Source organism: Eucyclogobius newberryi, unplaced genomic scaffold (genome assembly GCF_026437365.1).
Source record: "Eucyclogobius newberryi isolate DKJ021-1_F unplaced genomic scaffold, fEucNew1.0.hap1 SCAF_16, whole genome shotgun sequence".
NCBI classification, from domain to species: Eukaryota; Metazoa; Chordata; class Actinopteri; order Gobiiformes; family Gobiidae; genus Eucyclogobius; species Eucyclogobius newberryi.
In genome coordinates this window covers 27781190-27795843 of record NW_027315790.1, presented here as the reverse complement: position 1 = coordinate 27795843, position 14654 = coordinate 27781190, and the positions used below count along the sequence as shown (strand labels likewise).

The 14654-nt window shown below is 41.6% G+C and overlaps 1 protein-coding gene across 1 annotated transcript in view; it reads left to right on the top strand.

Moving 5' to 3' along the window:
• sdc2 (syndecan 2) overlaps nucleotides 1-14654 on the top strand; it is an 81908-nt gene that overhangs the window by 321 nt on the left and 66933 nt on the right. The gene's annotated exons all lie outside the window — the stretch shown is intronic.

Here is a 14654-nt window from a genome sequence, read left to right as displayed (position 1 = left end):
CTGCTGCTGTTTGGCTTCTGTTTTTCTGCGTGTTTTTTTTTCCCGTTTTCTTGCGTGTGTCACGGGATGGCGCGTGGACGTTGCGGCGTGGATCGGAGCGCTCGGGTGACCGTTGGATCCCGAGTGAGACCGTTGGATCCCGAGTGAGACCGTTGGATCCCGAGTGTGACAGGCGAAGCTCGCGGGGGGATTTTGTTTTTGACACTTTCAATGAGCTTTAACGCAGACGCAAATGTTGTTGTTGTTGTTGTTATTATTGTTGATTTTCAGAATAAAATCGCGATTGTATGTGCGGGTTTCCATGGCGATACCCGCTCGGGTTTTAAGTTTTGCGTTAGGTTTATGTTGACGTGTTATTGCAGCCTGTCGAAAGTGTCGGGAGTGTTTGAACTGTGCACGTTTGTGTCGGTCCCAAGCCCCGCGAAAACTGAGAATGTAACGTGGGGGTTGGAAACGACGTCCGGTTTAACGGTTATGACGGTTAACGACACTTTAAACAGGAGATAAGTCGTTTGTGGAGTTGTTTTTATGCTCATAAATGGACATGAGTGCTTTCTACGTTATATTTGTAAGTAATTTTGAGTTAGCGTGAGGTGTGCTTAACGTTTTAAACTTGGCGATGTGCTTTTTTTTCTGTGTTTCAAGGACAGCGTTAGGAATTGGCCACTTTTTTTAACTTTATTTATGTCATGAAGTTGTCAAAAGTATATCAAATCAACACTAAAACTTAACTCAAAACTAGACACTAAACTGAAGTATCGATACCGGGAAAAAAATCACAAAAATGACAAAATGTGATGTTTCCTGAGCAGTTTTAAACAGGGATATTGAGCTTTATCAGAACTTTAAAATCACATGGCAACATCAACAAAGTGCTGTTATTTAGTGTGTTTTCATTGTGGTTTGGTTGCTAATTAGATAGAGTTGTCGATACTGATTTCGATACCACAATAATTATAAATGCTCTCTTTTGGGTCACTGTTTACGACGACTTACCGACAATTTCAACACAAAATAATAATACTTTCTTTATTAAACCTTGTGGTCTTTTATTGGCTCTGAAAAAGCTGCAGATCGTTTTAAAACAGCTCACAAAAGGTCAAGTTTGGGCTTCAGTAACGACACTCGACAAATTGTATTATTGTGACTATATTATCTTAGTATTCAATGGTCAAACGATTATCTCTGTTGTTCATTGAGACATTTCTAAATACACGATCAACCAAATGAGAATATAAAGTGTATTATTGATGAAAATAAGAAATGGTTTAATCTTTCGGTAACGCTTTAACATATGTTTCCTTAATAAACTACGTATAAGTCATTAATACTCACTAGTTATCTGCATACAAACACTTTTACTTGGCTGTTACTTGCATTTGTAGATGAATTTGTGCAGCATTTTGCTTCTGATTATTACAATTCCGATTACATTGTGACCTGAATCGATTGACCCAATTATCGCGACATCCCCTGCGTACATGTGCCTAAGTCTGTCCACGTTTGGGCCGCGATCCAAGTCCCGGGGTCTCGCTCGGCCCCTCGCGCTGGCCGTAAACCCTTTTCCTGTCCGTGATGGATGGTCCCAGCTGCCTGGCCTCTCCGCTCCTGTCCGCACCCCCAGAGCCTGTGTCACCCGGGAAATTGGCCCCGGTTTGTTGGGACTGACACCCCCCCCCCCGACACGTGGTTACAGCGCCCCCCGGCTGCAGTTCGTCTGGGGGCTGCTGTTGTTTAAAGGAATCGCTGTTTTGCACAAGGACCTACGGTATTTTTAGCACTTTGTATTTCTGTAATTAATCTCGTTATGAGGCGTCTCGGTTCATGTCAGTGAGTGCTTGTGATGATTAGAAGATTTAAAGGCTGTTCGGGTGTTGGTTTAGTCCCCGATCGGCAATAAATCCAGATTATTAAGTATTGATTGAGAAGAACAGTCCTCCAACACGCTTACCTCTGTCTGAGTCAAGGTTTTTGTCTGTTTGTGTGAAGAAGCTGAAGTTGTCGGTGTTTTTTATCTATTTAGTTATTCATTTTTTGCATATTTTGGTCACTTGATTGGTATACTTTATTATTATTCCCAAACTAACTCCGATTATCAGGTTTTGGACTGACATGGAATTATAAATGTGCTAAAATATCATTTTCAATCCCGATATTGATACCGATAAATGGGTTTTTCAGTGTTTTTTGGAGGACTTTCCTTAGATCTAAGCGATTCTATCTGTGGATACCAACAAGCAAATAGTTGTTTCTAGGATGAGTCGCACAATAAATGCTAATCCATGCATCTTTTTCAATAGATACCAATACTTGGGTTTTTACAACAACAACAACAACAACAGCAGCAACACATTATTATTTATCAGAATTGTACAAAACTGAAAGCTAAAGTAATAACCGGTGTGGTCACAATTCATTTCACATTCAGTTTGGAAACGTATCACACCTGTGATAAAAATACTCTTATTTTTTAGAATTTTCAACATAAAATCATTAGTTTCTTTAATAATACTTCGTGGTCTTGTAGTTATGGTAAAGAAACATCTCATTTTGTCCCGTTTGTGTTTTTCCCCCCTTTTCTTCTGTTGAAATGAGTGTCCAGTTTAGTATCGTATAGTATCTGGACATCGGTTTTCTGACCTCTCTCTCCGGTGCACTTGTTTAACCCGCTAATTGCTTGACACAACCTTTAACCTTTGCCTTGAAACAGTGTCTCATCGTCGTCACTTGCACCTCCGCGTGGCATTTCAATTGTCTTTTGCAGCCGATTCAATATTCCGACAGTTTCGACGTCGTCCGTGTTTTTCCCCGACGTCTTGTTTTCCGATCGAAATCCGCCGTCCGTCCGCCGCCCCGAGGGTCCCGTTCAAACCCAGCGCGCGCCATCGATTCCACGCAAACGTTCGAGCGACGCATCGGAAATAAGACGCCCAGGGCTTTCAATTATCCCCGACGTGTCGAGAGATAACGATGCGACGTCCAAGTCTGTCGCTGCCGTCGTCGGCGCGCTCGACGGACATTTAATGGAGGAAAAAACGTGTTCTGTGCAGTTTTGAGAGAATAAAGTCACTTACTATAAATAATGTGAGAAGAACGATTATTCACCCTTAATTGACTTTTATTCCCATTGTCCAATAGGTGACATTCTTCCAGAAAACCAGCCTTTTAAATCAATCTTTCTGAATGGGAACAGTTTGAGTTTGAATTTTGCTTCTAAAATTCTCTCAATGAGTGATTTTTTGCTCTTATTGTGAGCTGAAAAATCGTGAATCATCAATTAACCCGATCGATGTGTTTAAGAGTCATTGTTTTATATGGATTTTCACTGAGAACGTGTTTACAAGCTTATGATTTATACATGAAGCGTCATGAATATCAAACAGCCAAATATCAAACCGAGCTAATCTACATCAAAAGCACAATCGCGTTATCTTTGATTTAGATTCAACACTGTGTTCTCATATTTTATGTTTTGTGTAACGTTGGCTTCGGGCGAGTGATTTCTTTTTAATCTACGCTCCAAATGTACTCATAATTCCAAATGTGCTCACAATTACACCAGCTATTTATGCAACAATATCATTACTTTTTCAGCTGGAAAGTTTGATTTGATCAGAAAAGAGAGAATGAAAAAGAATTGAGGATTTCGCAGTTGTTTTGCGCCAATAATCGTGAATAATTGTATAGGAATAATAATATAATGGCGCTAAATTGTGACGGTAAAACGTGATATTGTGACTTTTCTATTTGAGACGCGCTCACAAAAAACGATCATTCCAGATAAATCGATGCACAGTGCTGCCATTGCCCTGTCTTAAACCCGATCGGATGCCCTCTCTTAAACCCGATCAGATGCCCTCTCTTAAACCCGATTGTATGCCCTCTCTTAAACCCGATCAGATGCCCTCTCTTAAACCCGATCGTATCCCCTCCTTTAAACCCGATCGTATGCCCTCTCTTAAACCCGATCAGATGCCCTCTCTTAAACCCGATCGTATGCCCTCTCTTAAACCCGATTGTATGCCCTCTCTTAAACCCGATCAGATGCCCTCTCTTAAACCCGATCAGATGCCCTCTCTTAAACCTGATCAGATGCCCTCTCTTAAACCCGATTGTATGCCGTCCTTTAAACCCGATCGTATGCCCTCTCTTAAACCCGATCAGATGCCCTCTCTTAAACCCGATCAGATGCCCTCTCTTAAACCCGATCAGATGCCCTCTCTTAAACCCGATTGTATGCCCTCTCTTAAACCCGATTGTATGCCCTCTCTTAAACCCGATCAGATGCCCTCTCTTAAACCCGATCGTATGCCCTCTCTTAAACCCGATCGTATGCCCTCTCTTAAACCCGATCGTATGCCCTCTCTTAAACCCGATCGTATGCCCTCCTTTAAACCCAATCGTATGCCCTCTCTTAAACCCGATCAGACGCCCTCTCTTAAACCCGATTGTATGCCCTCTCTTAAACCCGATTGTATGCCCTCCTTTAAACCCGATTGTATGCCCTCTCTTAAACCCGATTGTATGCCCTCTCTTAAACCCGATCGTATGCCCTCTCTTAAACCCGATCGTATGCCCTCTCTTAAACCCGATCGTATGCCCTCCTTTAAACCCAATCGTATGCCCTCTCTTAAACCCGATCAGACGCCCTCTCTTAAACCCGATCGTATGCCCTCTCTTAAACCCGATCGTATGCCCTCTCTTAAACCCGATCGTATGCCCTCTCTTAAACCCGATCGTATGCCCTCCCTTGAACCCGATCGTATGCCCTCTCTTAAACCCGATCAGAGGCCCTCTCTTAAACCCGATCAGATGCCCTCCCTTAAACCCGATCGCATACCCTCCCGCGCGGTGTCAGCTCGGTCGCTTTGGCCCTCGGCTCCTCTGGAATAAGACGGGGGGTTTTCTGGGTCTGGGGTGCTTCTCTTCCCGAGTGTTTGTTGGTGGTTTATGAGGCCGTCCTAACACCAAAACTGCCCTTTAGAGAAAAGACCAGGACCGCTGAGACTTCCACTTGAATCTTCCCGTTTGAACACAACAGTACGGCTTCGCTAATCGCCGTGTGGATTGTGTTTGTCCTCCTCCTCCTCCTCCTTGAAATGTGTCCGCAGAGGAAGCCCTGGGAGGACCTGGGCTAAATAACAGTTTGTGGAGGAGGCGAACTGAGCTGCTGTTGTTGCTGCTTCGCACTCAAACACGGCACAAATTACAGACGACAAAACACTGCGGTCGGACAAAAGCCGGGGTTTCGAGTGTTTTCGCAACGACATGCGGAAAAGTAACAGGTGCAAGCAACTTTTTAAACGCATTCTTAAGGTCTTCTGGGCTGTTGTTTTGGTCAGAGATGAAGGTGTTTGGATTGCGCGACAGGCCCAAAATGTGACCGCAATGAGGCAAAGGACGTGCGTAGTTTGAGGTGCACTTTTGGTTATTCCCTGCCTAACTCTAATAATCAGGTTTTAGCATATGTTTTCTTCTCTCATTCAGGTGGATTTCGTTCCAAGGCCTGCACAGAGAAAAGCCTTTGTCCACTCAGCTTGTTTTGCTTGGAACATTCCTTTTCTTAAATGCATTTAAGTCGAAGCATTAGAGCAGAGGTGTCCACAGAAGGCCACATGTTGAACATATACGGAGCGGAGGGCCACACACAACATGACCATGAAGTGAATCATTTAAAATGTAGAATTTGATGAACTTCTACACCTTTATTAAGGCTGGGAACATAATATTAGGTCCATATCCCATCAAAATGCTTGTTATTTAGTGATTGGGCCAACAAAAATTGGTCTGAGGGCCGCATTTTGCCCCCAGGCCATAGTTTGAACACCCCTGTATTAGAGACTCATTAATGTGCACTTGTTCTTGTTTATGTGCACTTCCTCGAGTTATCACGCTATTATTGCTTGTTTGTAAGTTGTAACTACTGCACGTGTTTGTCTCCCCTGAAGTTTTCTATATTTTTAATCACAATGAGATTCTCCTGGTTAAATACAGGTGAAAGCAGAACTAAGTAGCTTAAGTGATAGAGCTCCCCCTGCAGCTCAGATGTGAGAATACACTGTCAGAGAACGGACCAAAAAACGTTTGTCTATAATCACATACAAAAACAGTTCAAATGAGCAAAAATAGGCTGGTTTTGCACAGAAACAGCCCAAAAATACATATTTAACAATCACAAGGACTTACAAAGATTACAAAGACATTTAATATGCAAATAATAATACCAATTTAAACTGAAGCTGAATGTTTATGAAGAATATGTTTTCAACTCATGTCTCCCCTCTTAAGAACTATCTCCTATTTGTCATATTTATTGCAGCTCACGAAACCAAACACTCTTAACACATTAGTCTGTCTCCAGCAGGTTCATATCCATTTGCACAAAACCGTCTTTCCTTGCCGGTAAGCGAGCTCACCTGTGCCTGTGCTGTCGAGTGATACACGTGAGTCATTTTGCTCTAAAAGCCTCTCGTGTTATTCAGAGTGCTCGTTCAAAACCATCAGCCCTTCAAACGTGTCGGCGCATAAAAGCCCCGGCAACGCTCCTTCCGGGTTTTTATGAATGAGGCTGCGGATGCCGACGCGTTTTCATGCAAAGAAGAGCACAGTGCCATGAATAAAGACTGCAACGTGAGACACTGCGGTTCAAAAATGCATGATGTTCTTCAGCAGTTCATAATTTCCCTCAAAATGCCTCATGCGCCTGGATTTGTTTACAATTCTTCAACACTTTGAAGTGAATTCCTTATGTCAAAAGCATAAATTGTGATCGGAATCGCCAGAAACATCACAGCTAACCACAAAAAAAGAGCTATACATCTTTTTTTAAACATTTGTTGGACCAAAAGTCGTAATTGTGTCATGTGGTTATTACTTGGCTGAACAAAAACAACAAAAATACCAATTTCCGTCCATTTAAATGAAGGCTAAACGGACGCTTTTCATTCAGCTCGTTCAAATATCCATCCGAGCTGCACTTTGATGGTGAAATGTCTGTTGGTTTTGTGCGGAACAAGGTTTGATTCTGCGTTTCTGGAAATCATGAACCAGTTTTTGGAAAGTTTTGCAGCAGTTATAGAGGAAATTGTGTTGTCGGGAGAAAGAGACGAGAAATCAGACAATCGTAGAGCATTCACGGTGGTAAACTGCAATCAAAACCGAGCATGTAGCGTGTAGATTTGGTATATTACTGCACACGGTTGTTGTATCGCCCTTCAGGATGTTGCGATGTCATTCTGTGCAGAGCAGACAGACCTCACAGTCGTTTTCAGTCCGCACGGAGAAAGAGTTGCATTGTTGACGCTCATTTTACACAAATCAACCGTCTTTAATTGATATTTTAGCAGCGAAAATGCCTGTCTTACGTGTCAGCGCAACATTTCTCTGAAGCGAACAATCTCCTCGGTCTGGAATATTGTTGTTATACTAAAATTTCGATACTTACGATACTTCATACTGATTTGATACTGCATGTTCGACCCAAAGTAATAGTATTTACTTTGATGTTACTGTTTGATATTTACGAGTCCCGATATCGATCAAAACCGTTCTAAAACTGTTCAAAAAAGCTACAGTTTGTTCTATTTATTGGATTTTATGGTTTTGTTGATCAGTTTGAATATCAATTCATAATGTGGATGTTGGATTTTTGTCTTTGAATTACATAAACGTTTCTTCCCAATTCATTTAAAACTATACAATCCTGACCAAAGAATGTCTTCCTCTTGCAACTACACAATAAACTACATCTAACAGCACTCCTGCTCCTCCTGCGCGACCTTTGAATAAACCGGCACAAGAAGAGAACAAATAAACGCTCGGTTCTACAGTGCTTTGCTCGGGGGCAGTTTACTTTACAATAAAAACATATTGACCTGGATATTCGGCACGTTTCACGGGCAGAGACTCGACGTCCGCGCAGAGAAAGCATGTGTCCGCACTCACACGGCGTCTCCGGGCTCCGACACAGATGGATTGTGGGTAAAAACGGGGAGAGGAGGTGGAGGTTTGTGTTTTTTCAGCCGTCTGTGGACTCCATTAGCGGTTGCATAATGCCTGGATGGCGCACAGAGGGTCGCGCACACACAGCAACGGGAAGGACTGGCCTCTATCTCTGCTGTCTGCTGTTTTTGAGATAAAACTGCTTATTTTTAGCCTGTAATTGCTTTTTTCTTGCTCCTTGTCTTCTCTTTGTGTCGTGTTTTTGATTGATCTGAACCCAATTTGATATGATGAAGGATTATAGTTTGTTTTGCATCGCGAAAACACCAAATAAACACATAATTTCATCTAGTTTTGAGTCGTTTGGAATGTTTACGACCTGTTTTGTTGCTCTATGTTTTTTTTTGTCTTCTAACTTCAAGGGGAAAAGGTTATTGCCCTTGATGAGTAAATAAAAGTAGTAAAAACAAATCTCACTAAAATTTTCGAAATCATGTGAAATACCCCAAACGTTTTAGACCGGCCAAATACGGTTATACTTGCACGCAACATCAAAATTGCGACTTAACTGGGACTCGATCGTATTGAAACATGTACCATATTTCCTGGAGTATAAGTCGCACCGAAGTATAAGTCTCACCAGCCAAAAAATGCATAATAGAGAAGAAAAAAAAACATATAAGTCGCACTGGAATATGAAATGCGGTTGCAAATGTGAAAATAACAAATAATATCACATATAAGTCGCACCCAGGCCAAAACTATGAAAAAAGCTGCAAAGAATCATGACAAATGTTGACTTTAATGTGGGTTTGACTGAGCCACCGCACTTTAATAAGACTTGGAACATTAATGCTACGACTGCGTCACATCATACAAGTTATGATAGGAAAATAGTTCTTGTACTTTTGGTTATTCGGGCCCATTCATCAAGCAACCCGAGGGCCAACAAAAAGTGGTCTGAGCGCCGCGTTTGGACCACCCGGACCGGATCATGAGCCCGGATCTGGACCAACGAAAGAATCAAACCAGGACAATGTGAACACGGCCTTAAAACGCCTCAAATCAAGAAATGGATATTCCCTTTTCTGCTGCGCAAGGCAAACAGTGAATTTATTAGAGAAATGAAACCTGGGAGGTACATTTTGGGCCCCGGCAGCTGCACGTGGAGAAGCAGGGCAGAATTCTGGGTTAATGCAGAATAAAAGAGCGGCATTAAAAATACAGGAGGCGGCTGCGGAGGCTGAGGAGCATCTGGCTTTAAATCATCTTCACTCCTGACCTCCATCACGGCTCTCGCACCGGTTTAGTGGTTTATTTTAGTTGCTAACAACGTATGACACATGCGGAGTGAGATGTACAGTATAATACAAGAAAATATCACAATAAACGACAATATTGAAACTGTTTAATGCCACTGACACATTAAAACGCCAAAAAGCAGAATAATCCCAGGAAGCTTTTTAACTTTTAAGTAATGTTGTTAAAAATACATGAGCTGCAACTTATAAAGAGCAAACAGAAATGCTTGTGTTAATTATTTAATCCTCTACAACTGAATTTAGGACAAAATGACTAATTCATCATTCGTTTGACAATTTTTGCGATTGCAATTGGGATTCTTTTCAGAGTTCACAATTTTTAACACGTCCAGGAGAATTAATAAAAATACTGAGATCAAATGAGCTCATAAACTGACAAATAAATAATAATAGAAATATTAAAAAATCACATGTATTTTTGAACATATTTGTAGAAATTTAATACGCGGAGTTGGCCGTTTTTATGCAGAATAAGACCAAACGTTTTGCTTGTTTGTGGAGGAAATTACGGTACTTTTTGCTAATTGCGTCCATTAAAACAGCAATTTCGATTTAATTTCCACTAATTGCGCTGCTCTATCTGACATTGTATTGCACCACCAAGACAATAAAACAAAAATGTCCTCATAAGTTCAAAGAAAATGGACCCAGGATGAATGAATATTGCGTGACAAAAGTCGATATCGTGACAAGCCTAATAATGTTTTTCTCCTCATCAAAGGTTTATCCATTATTTGTGAGACATGTTTCTGACCGTCTCCCTCGTGAACGCTCAGAACATTTGATCTTGTTCATCATCTGGTGTTCCAAAGTCAACAGCTCAAACTTTCCATCTAACTTTGACACAAGCAGCCATTGTTCCAACTGCTCCTTGTCACAAACGCAGCATCTGCCCGGTCTATTGTACGTCTGTCCCTAGTATAACTATTAATAATTCATAATTCTGCAGTTTTCTGCCAGGGGTGTGTCCAGACTTTTTCACTGTGGCAAGTCATGTGTTTCAAGAGCGGAACCAGGGCCAGTCCAAGTCTCCAAACAAAGAATTGTGGTGATTCAGCAGCATTTTAGCAAAAAATAGACACAAATATATGCCTTTTTTAATGTTTTACTGCACTGAAAATGTATAAAAACCTGTGATCTTACCGTGAGTGGGCTTGCTTCATTACAAACCTGACTCGTACTTGGTTGGGTGGTTGGTAAAGTTGATTCTTTGGCTGTAATTTTTCATAAAACAACACAAAGACGTATGTGTTTTCACTTCAAGAACGTTTCTTCTGAATAAATCATGTGAAATAACAATGCGGATGTATATTTCCTCTTTTCTGCTATATTTTACAGCAATATGATATGTCAAATCACACAAAAACGTGTATATTTTTCTCTATATAGTTACTTGATGCTGATTTGAACCTGTTTTTCATCTTCACTGTCCAGCCCGTGTAAAAGCCACGCCCACATGTTATAAAATCCCCATTGAACGCAAAAGAAATCTGCGCTTTTGTTTTCCTTTGTCAATAAACTGCACTTTGTTTGGAGGCTCGGTCATTATAGCCATTTGGGTTTCCTGGCGTTACATTCCCACTCACATCTGCTTGGACTAAATGAGGCGAACGGGTTTTTGCCTCCTACGTTTCTTTAACTCTGCAAACATCTGTGGTACGTATGTTTCGGAGTCGCCTCGGTTTTTCCCTCCTCCTCCTTCCTTCCTCCTTCCTCCTCTTTCCTCGTTTTTGTTGGCCATTTAAACATGTGTGTACCAGTAAAGTCCCCTAAATAGTTTCAGTGTTGCCTTTTCAGTCGAGTAGGTGTTTGGCGGTTTAAAAATGCATCATGCACAAGGAAAACACATTAGAAAACCAATGTCTGCTTTGGCTTATTTTGGGTCGACGCCATCTTGATTTACACCGAAAAAATATGCTTTAAAAGTATTTAGACTCACGAAATCAGACACTTTCTAGCGTTTTAGTTCTATCTTTGTGCATGGTTGAATTAGCTTTGCAAATGGAAAAATGTGGAAAGACCCCGGTTGAACTCGTCTTTAAAGTTTCCCATTTGGTCAGGAATTTCGGGCCCTTCAGTGGTTTTGTGTGACTTGAATAAGTGTCTAGAAATTAGTGTCTAGTAAAATCTTTGGAAGTAATGGAAATTCATGATGTGTCGACGTGGGTTTTCCGAGTTTCGTTTCCCCCGTCATATCCTTCTCAGTCATTTTCTTTTACCCTATTATTATACATTAAGTAGTTCACATGAGGACTGAACTCATTTGATATCAAAGCTGAAACATACCACTGGAGAAATTGGAGAAAAATTCCGGAATAGTTTCTGAATGGTCTGGATCTATGTCAGAAAGTAATAAAAAAGACACAGTGTGAAATAAATACTGTGTTTTCTACTGGCTGCAGAGGGAATTACACACAGTTTAAGGTAAATCCATTATTTCAGTCTGGTCATGATTTATTTAATTAAACAGCAGAAGATTTTCGGGAGATTCAGAACGGAGTGTTTTTGAAGCTCGGAGGAGAGAGGAGTTTCTAAACAGTATTCATCAAACTAGCGTGATTTAAGCTAAATGCTGATCCAGGTATGTTTTTGATGAGGGAACAATCTTAGAACAGGGTTAAAACCTCAAAAAACATTGCTTAATATGTGTCTTTTAAGTCATAATGAACAAATCGTCGAATGTTTCAGACTTTGTAACTATAGTTAAGGAGTTATTAACTGAGTCTGAATCATTCTTAAGCAGTATAAAGTGTAGTTATTGTAATGTGGTACCAGAAATGATGACAAAAAAAAGTGTAAGCCTCTGTCAGATGGTGGAGCTTACCGTTTTTCGCCGCTTTGCACGAGCCCAGGCTGGTGTCCGTTTGGTGGCCCGAGCCTAAATCTGTCTGGGGCAGAAGTGTGCGGTGAGTGAAAGCTGGCAGGAGGTCAGAGGTCGCCGGAGGTCGCGCACGGCTCCAGTAAACAGTGTGACCGGTCCCGGCGCTGTCGTTGCGGTCGAGCAGGGCCCCAGGAATGCGCTCACACCACGAACTGCGTATTTTTACTCTTGCATAGCGAGCGGGAAATCAAGTCAACAAGGAACCTTCTGTGTTTCTGTTTGCTCTACAGTTATATTTATCAGATAATAACGTCCCATAATGCCAGTTGTATGTTGTTGCAGCTGCTTAAGTGTGCAAACCTCTACATTTCGCATTGTTTCTAACCACCTGCACAGTTCAGTCATTGACACGTTTGTTTTGCATTTCTGTAAAGAAGGGAAACATATGTAATGATAAAAACTTAGTTACTCTTACCTAGTGCTTCACTCGGCTGCAAATATGTCACGCCATCTATTTTGGTCAGAGCTCACGTGTGACTGGAGTTATGCCAACAAGACTTAGCAAAGACTCTCACATAATGATAAAGCTGCCCTCAGGCTGACTGACAAAGCTGTGGCTAACATTCTGTGCCTGCAGCCTTCTCCGATCACCACCGATCACTCACAGATCACATTCACAAAGGCACAGAAGGGCAAGTGAAGACTTTTTTGGGGTTTAAACTGGAATCGCTGGCATGTCTTTGGATGATGTGAGAAAGACGTCTTAAGGTTCACTTTGTTGTTGTTGTTGGGACCTTTCTTCTCTGCATTTGACCCATCCTGCAATGCAATTTGAGGTCCCATCTCCAGGTCTTTATCAGGAGCAGAGCTGGAGGATTTTACCTACGGTGCGAGCTTTGGGTTGACGGGAGAAGCTGGAGGAAACCCACCCCGACACGGAGAGAAATCGACATTGGGCTCACATTTTCCAGAACCAAGATCATGATTTCGGTCTCTTTCCCTTAGAAGATAACTATTTACAACAGTTTGCTTCTTCTGGGAGTTCACACTTCACCGTGATTGGTTCAAGCCGTCTGCCACTCACAACAAAGCATGACGAAAGCAGATTTATAGCTGAAGTTGCTTGAGTTTGAACATTTGAGCTGCATCCGATCACGCTGCCCTGTCAGTGACCAAGTGTAGACTCAAACTAACCAAACTCTCCCGTCGCTGATAAATGAGCTTTCTCCAATAAACATAATCGCTGTTATCTTTAGAGTCTGTGGAAGCTCTCCGTTCTCACATGCATTTACCCCGCAGACCGCCATTTGCTTCGAGCTACAACCCTAACGACAGCTCGGTGCATCGGCTTCCCCCCCCGACCGCCCGTGAAATCCGTGCCTTTTCCCATAAAAAAAATCAGCTCAAATTAAGAGGCCGTGGACTGTAATTTGTGGTCGGTGTCACGCCCAGCATCGCCAGCCTGATTTACACTCTCTAACCCCGGTCTAGAGCCTTGTTCCGCGATAACGGGGCGAGCGAAACGACAACTGCAGACTTGAGGGAGTACATTTTTGGATTCTGGGAGGAAAGCCACTGCAGATATCAATTGGCGCCTTTTGGAAACGATAAAGCGAACTCGTAAATATGAGCAAGCGCAGATGTGCTAAATGTGCCGTGGCCTTTTCTTTTTTTACTTCTTTTCTTTTCCGTAGAAATCTTTGGAAGGAGTTAGCAGGGGGAGAAAATGAGGCGACGTCACTGAGATACGAGCGGTGGGAATGGCTAACAGATGCGAGACATTTGGACGGGCAGAGAGACGTTGTCAAACCAGACGGATTTATCAGGAGATTTTGGGGCATTTGAACTGTTCTGTAATGTATGTAAGTGACCACAGTAGAAAGCACCATGATATTTGATACAGTTCCATAAAAAAATGTAATGTTTCATCACAAGTTTTAGCGAAACGTTAAACTCAAAAGCAGAAATGGAACATGTAGAGACAGTAGTTCACAGTCTTTGGGAAGTGAAGTGGAACCCACAGTTGAAACATGGTTGTATTTTATGGCAAATGTGATGTCATATGAACAGCTTTAATACTAAAAATGTATAGGTTTGATCTGTTTGAACCTAGACAAGGCATACATTTTTCCCGTGTTATTTTATTCATACACTTATTATGGTTTGCTGGTGACTGATGTGTGAGTCATATTTTTCATTGTTGAACACCTTCGTAATTGTAAAAATCAATTCTTGGTGGACAAAAAACATGCCTATTCAACTAAATAAGTGGTGTAAAACAGGCAAAAAGCTTTATCTAACACCAAACTGCACTTACAAGATGACAACTGCACGAAAGGTTATGCAAAAACAACATTTTAGACAGAAAAGTACCAGGTAATAGTTGTAAAAAGGCAGATTAAACTCCCAAACCTGCGGATAACTCTCTTTCTCCTGTTCTCCCATATAAACCCTGATCATCTATGTAAAATAATTGCTCTACTAATGAATCGACTAAATCTATATCGACCGATCTCGCCCTGCTACACCGTCCAATAAAACTTACACGCCTAAAATGTTAATTAACAAAC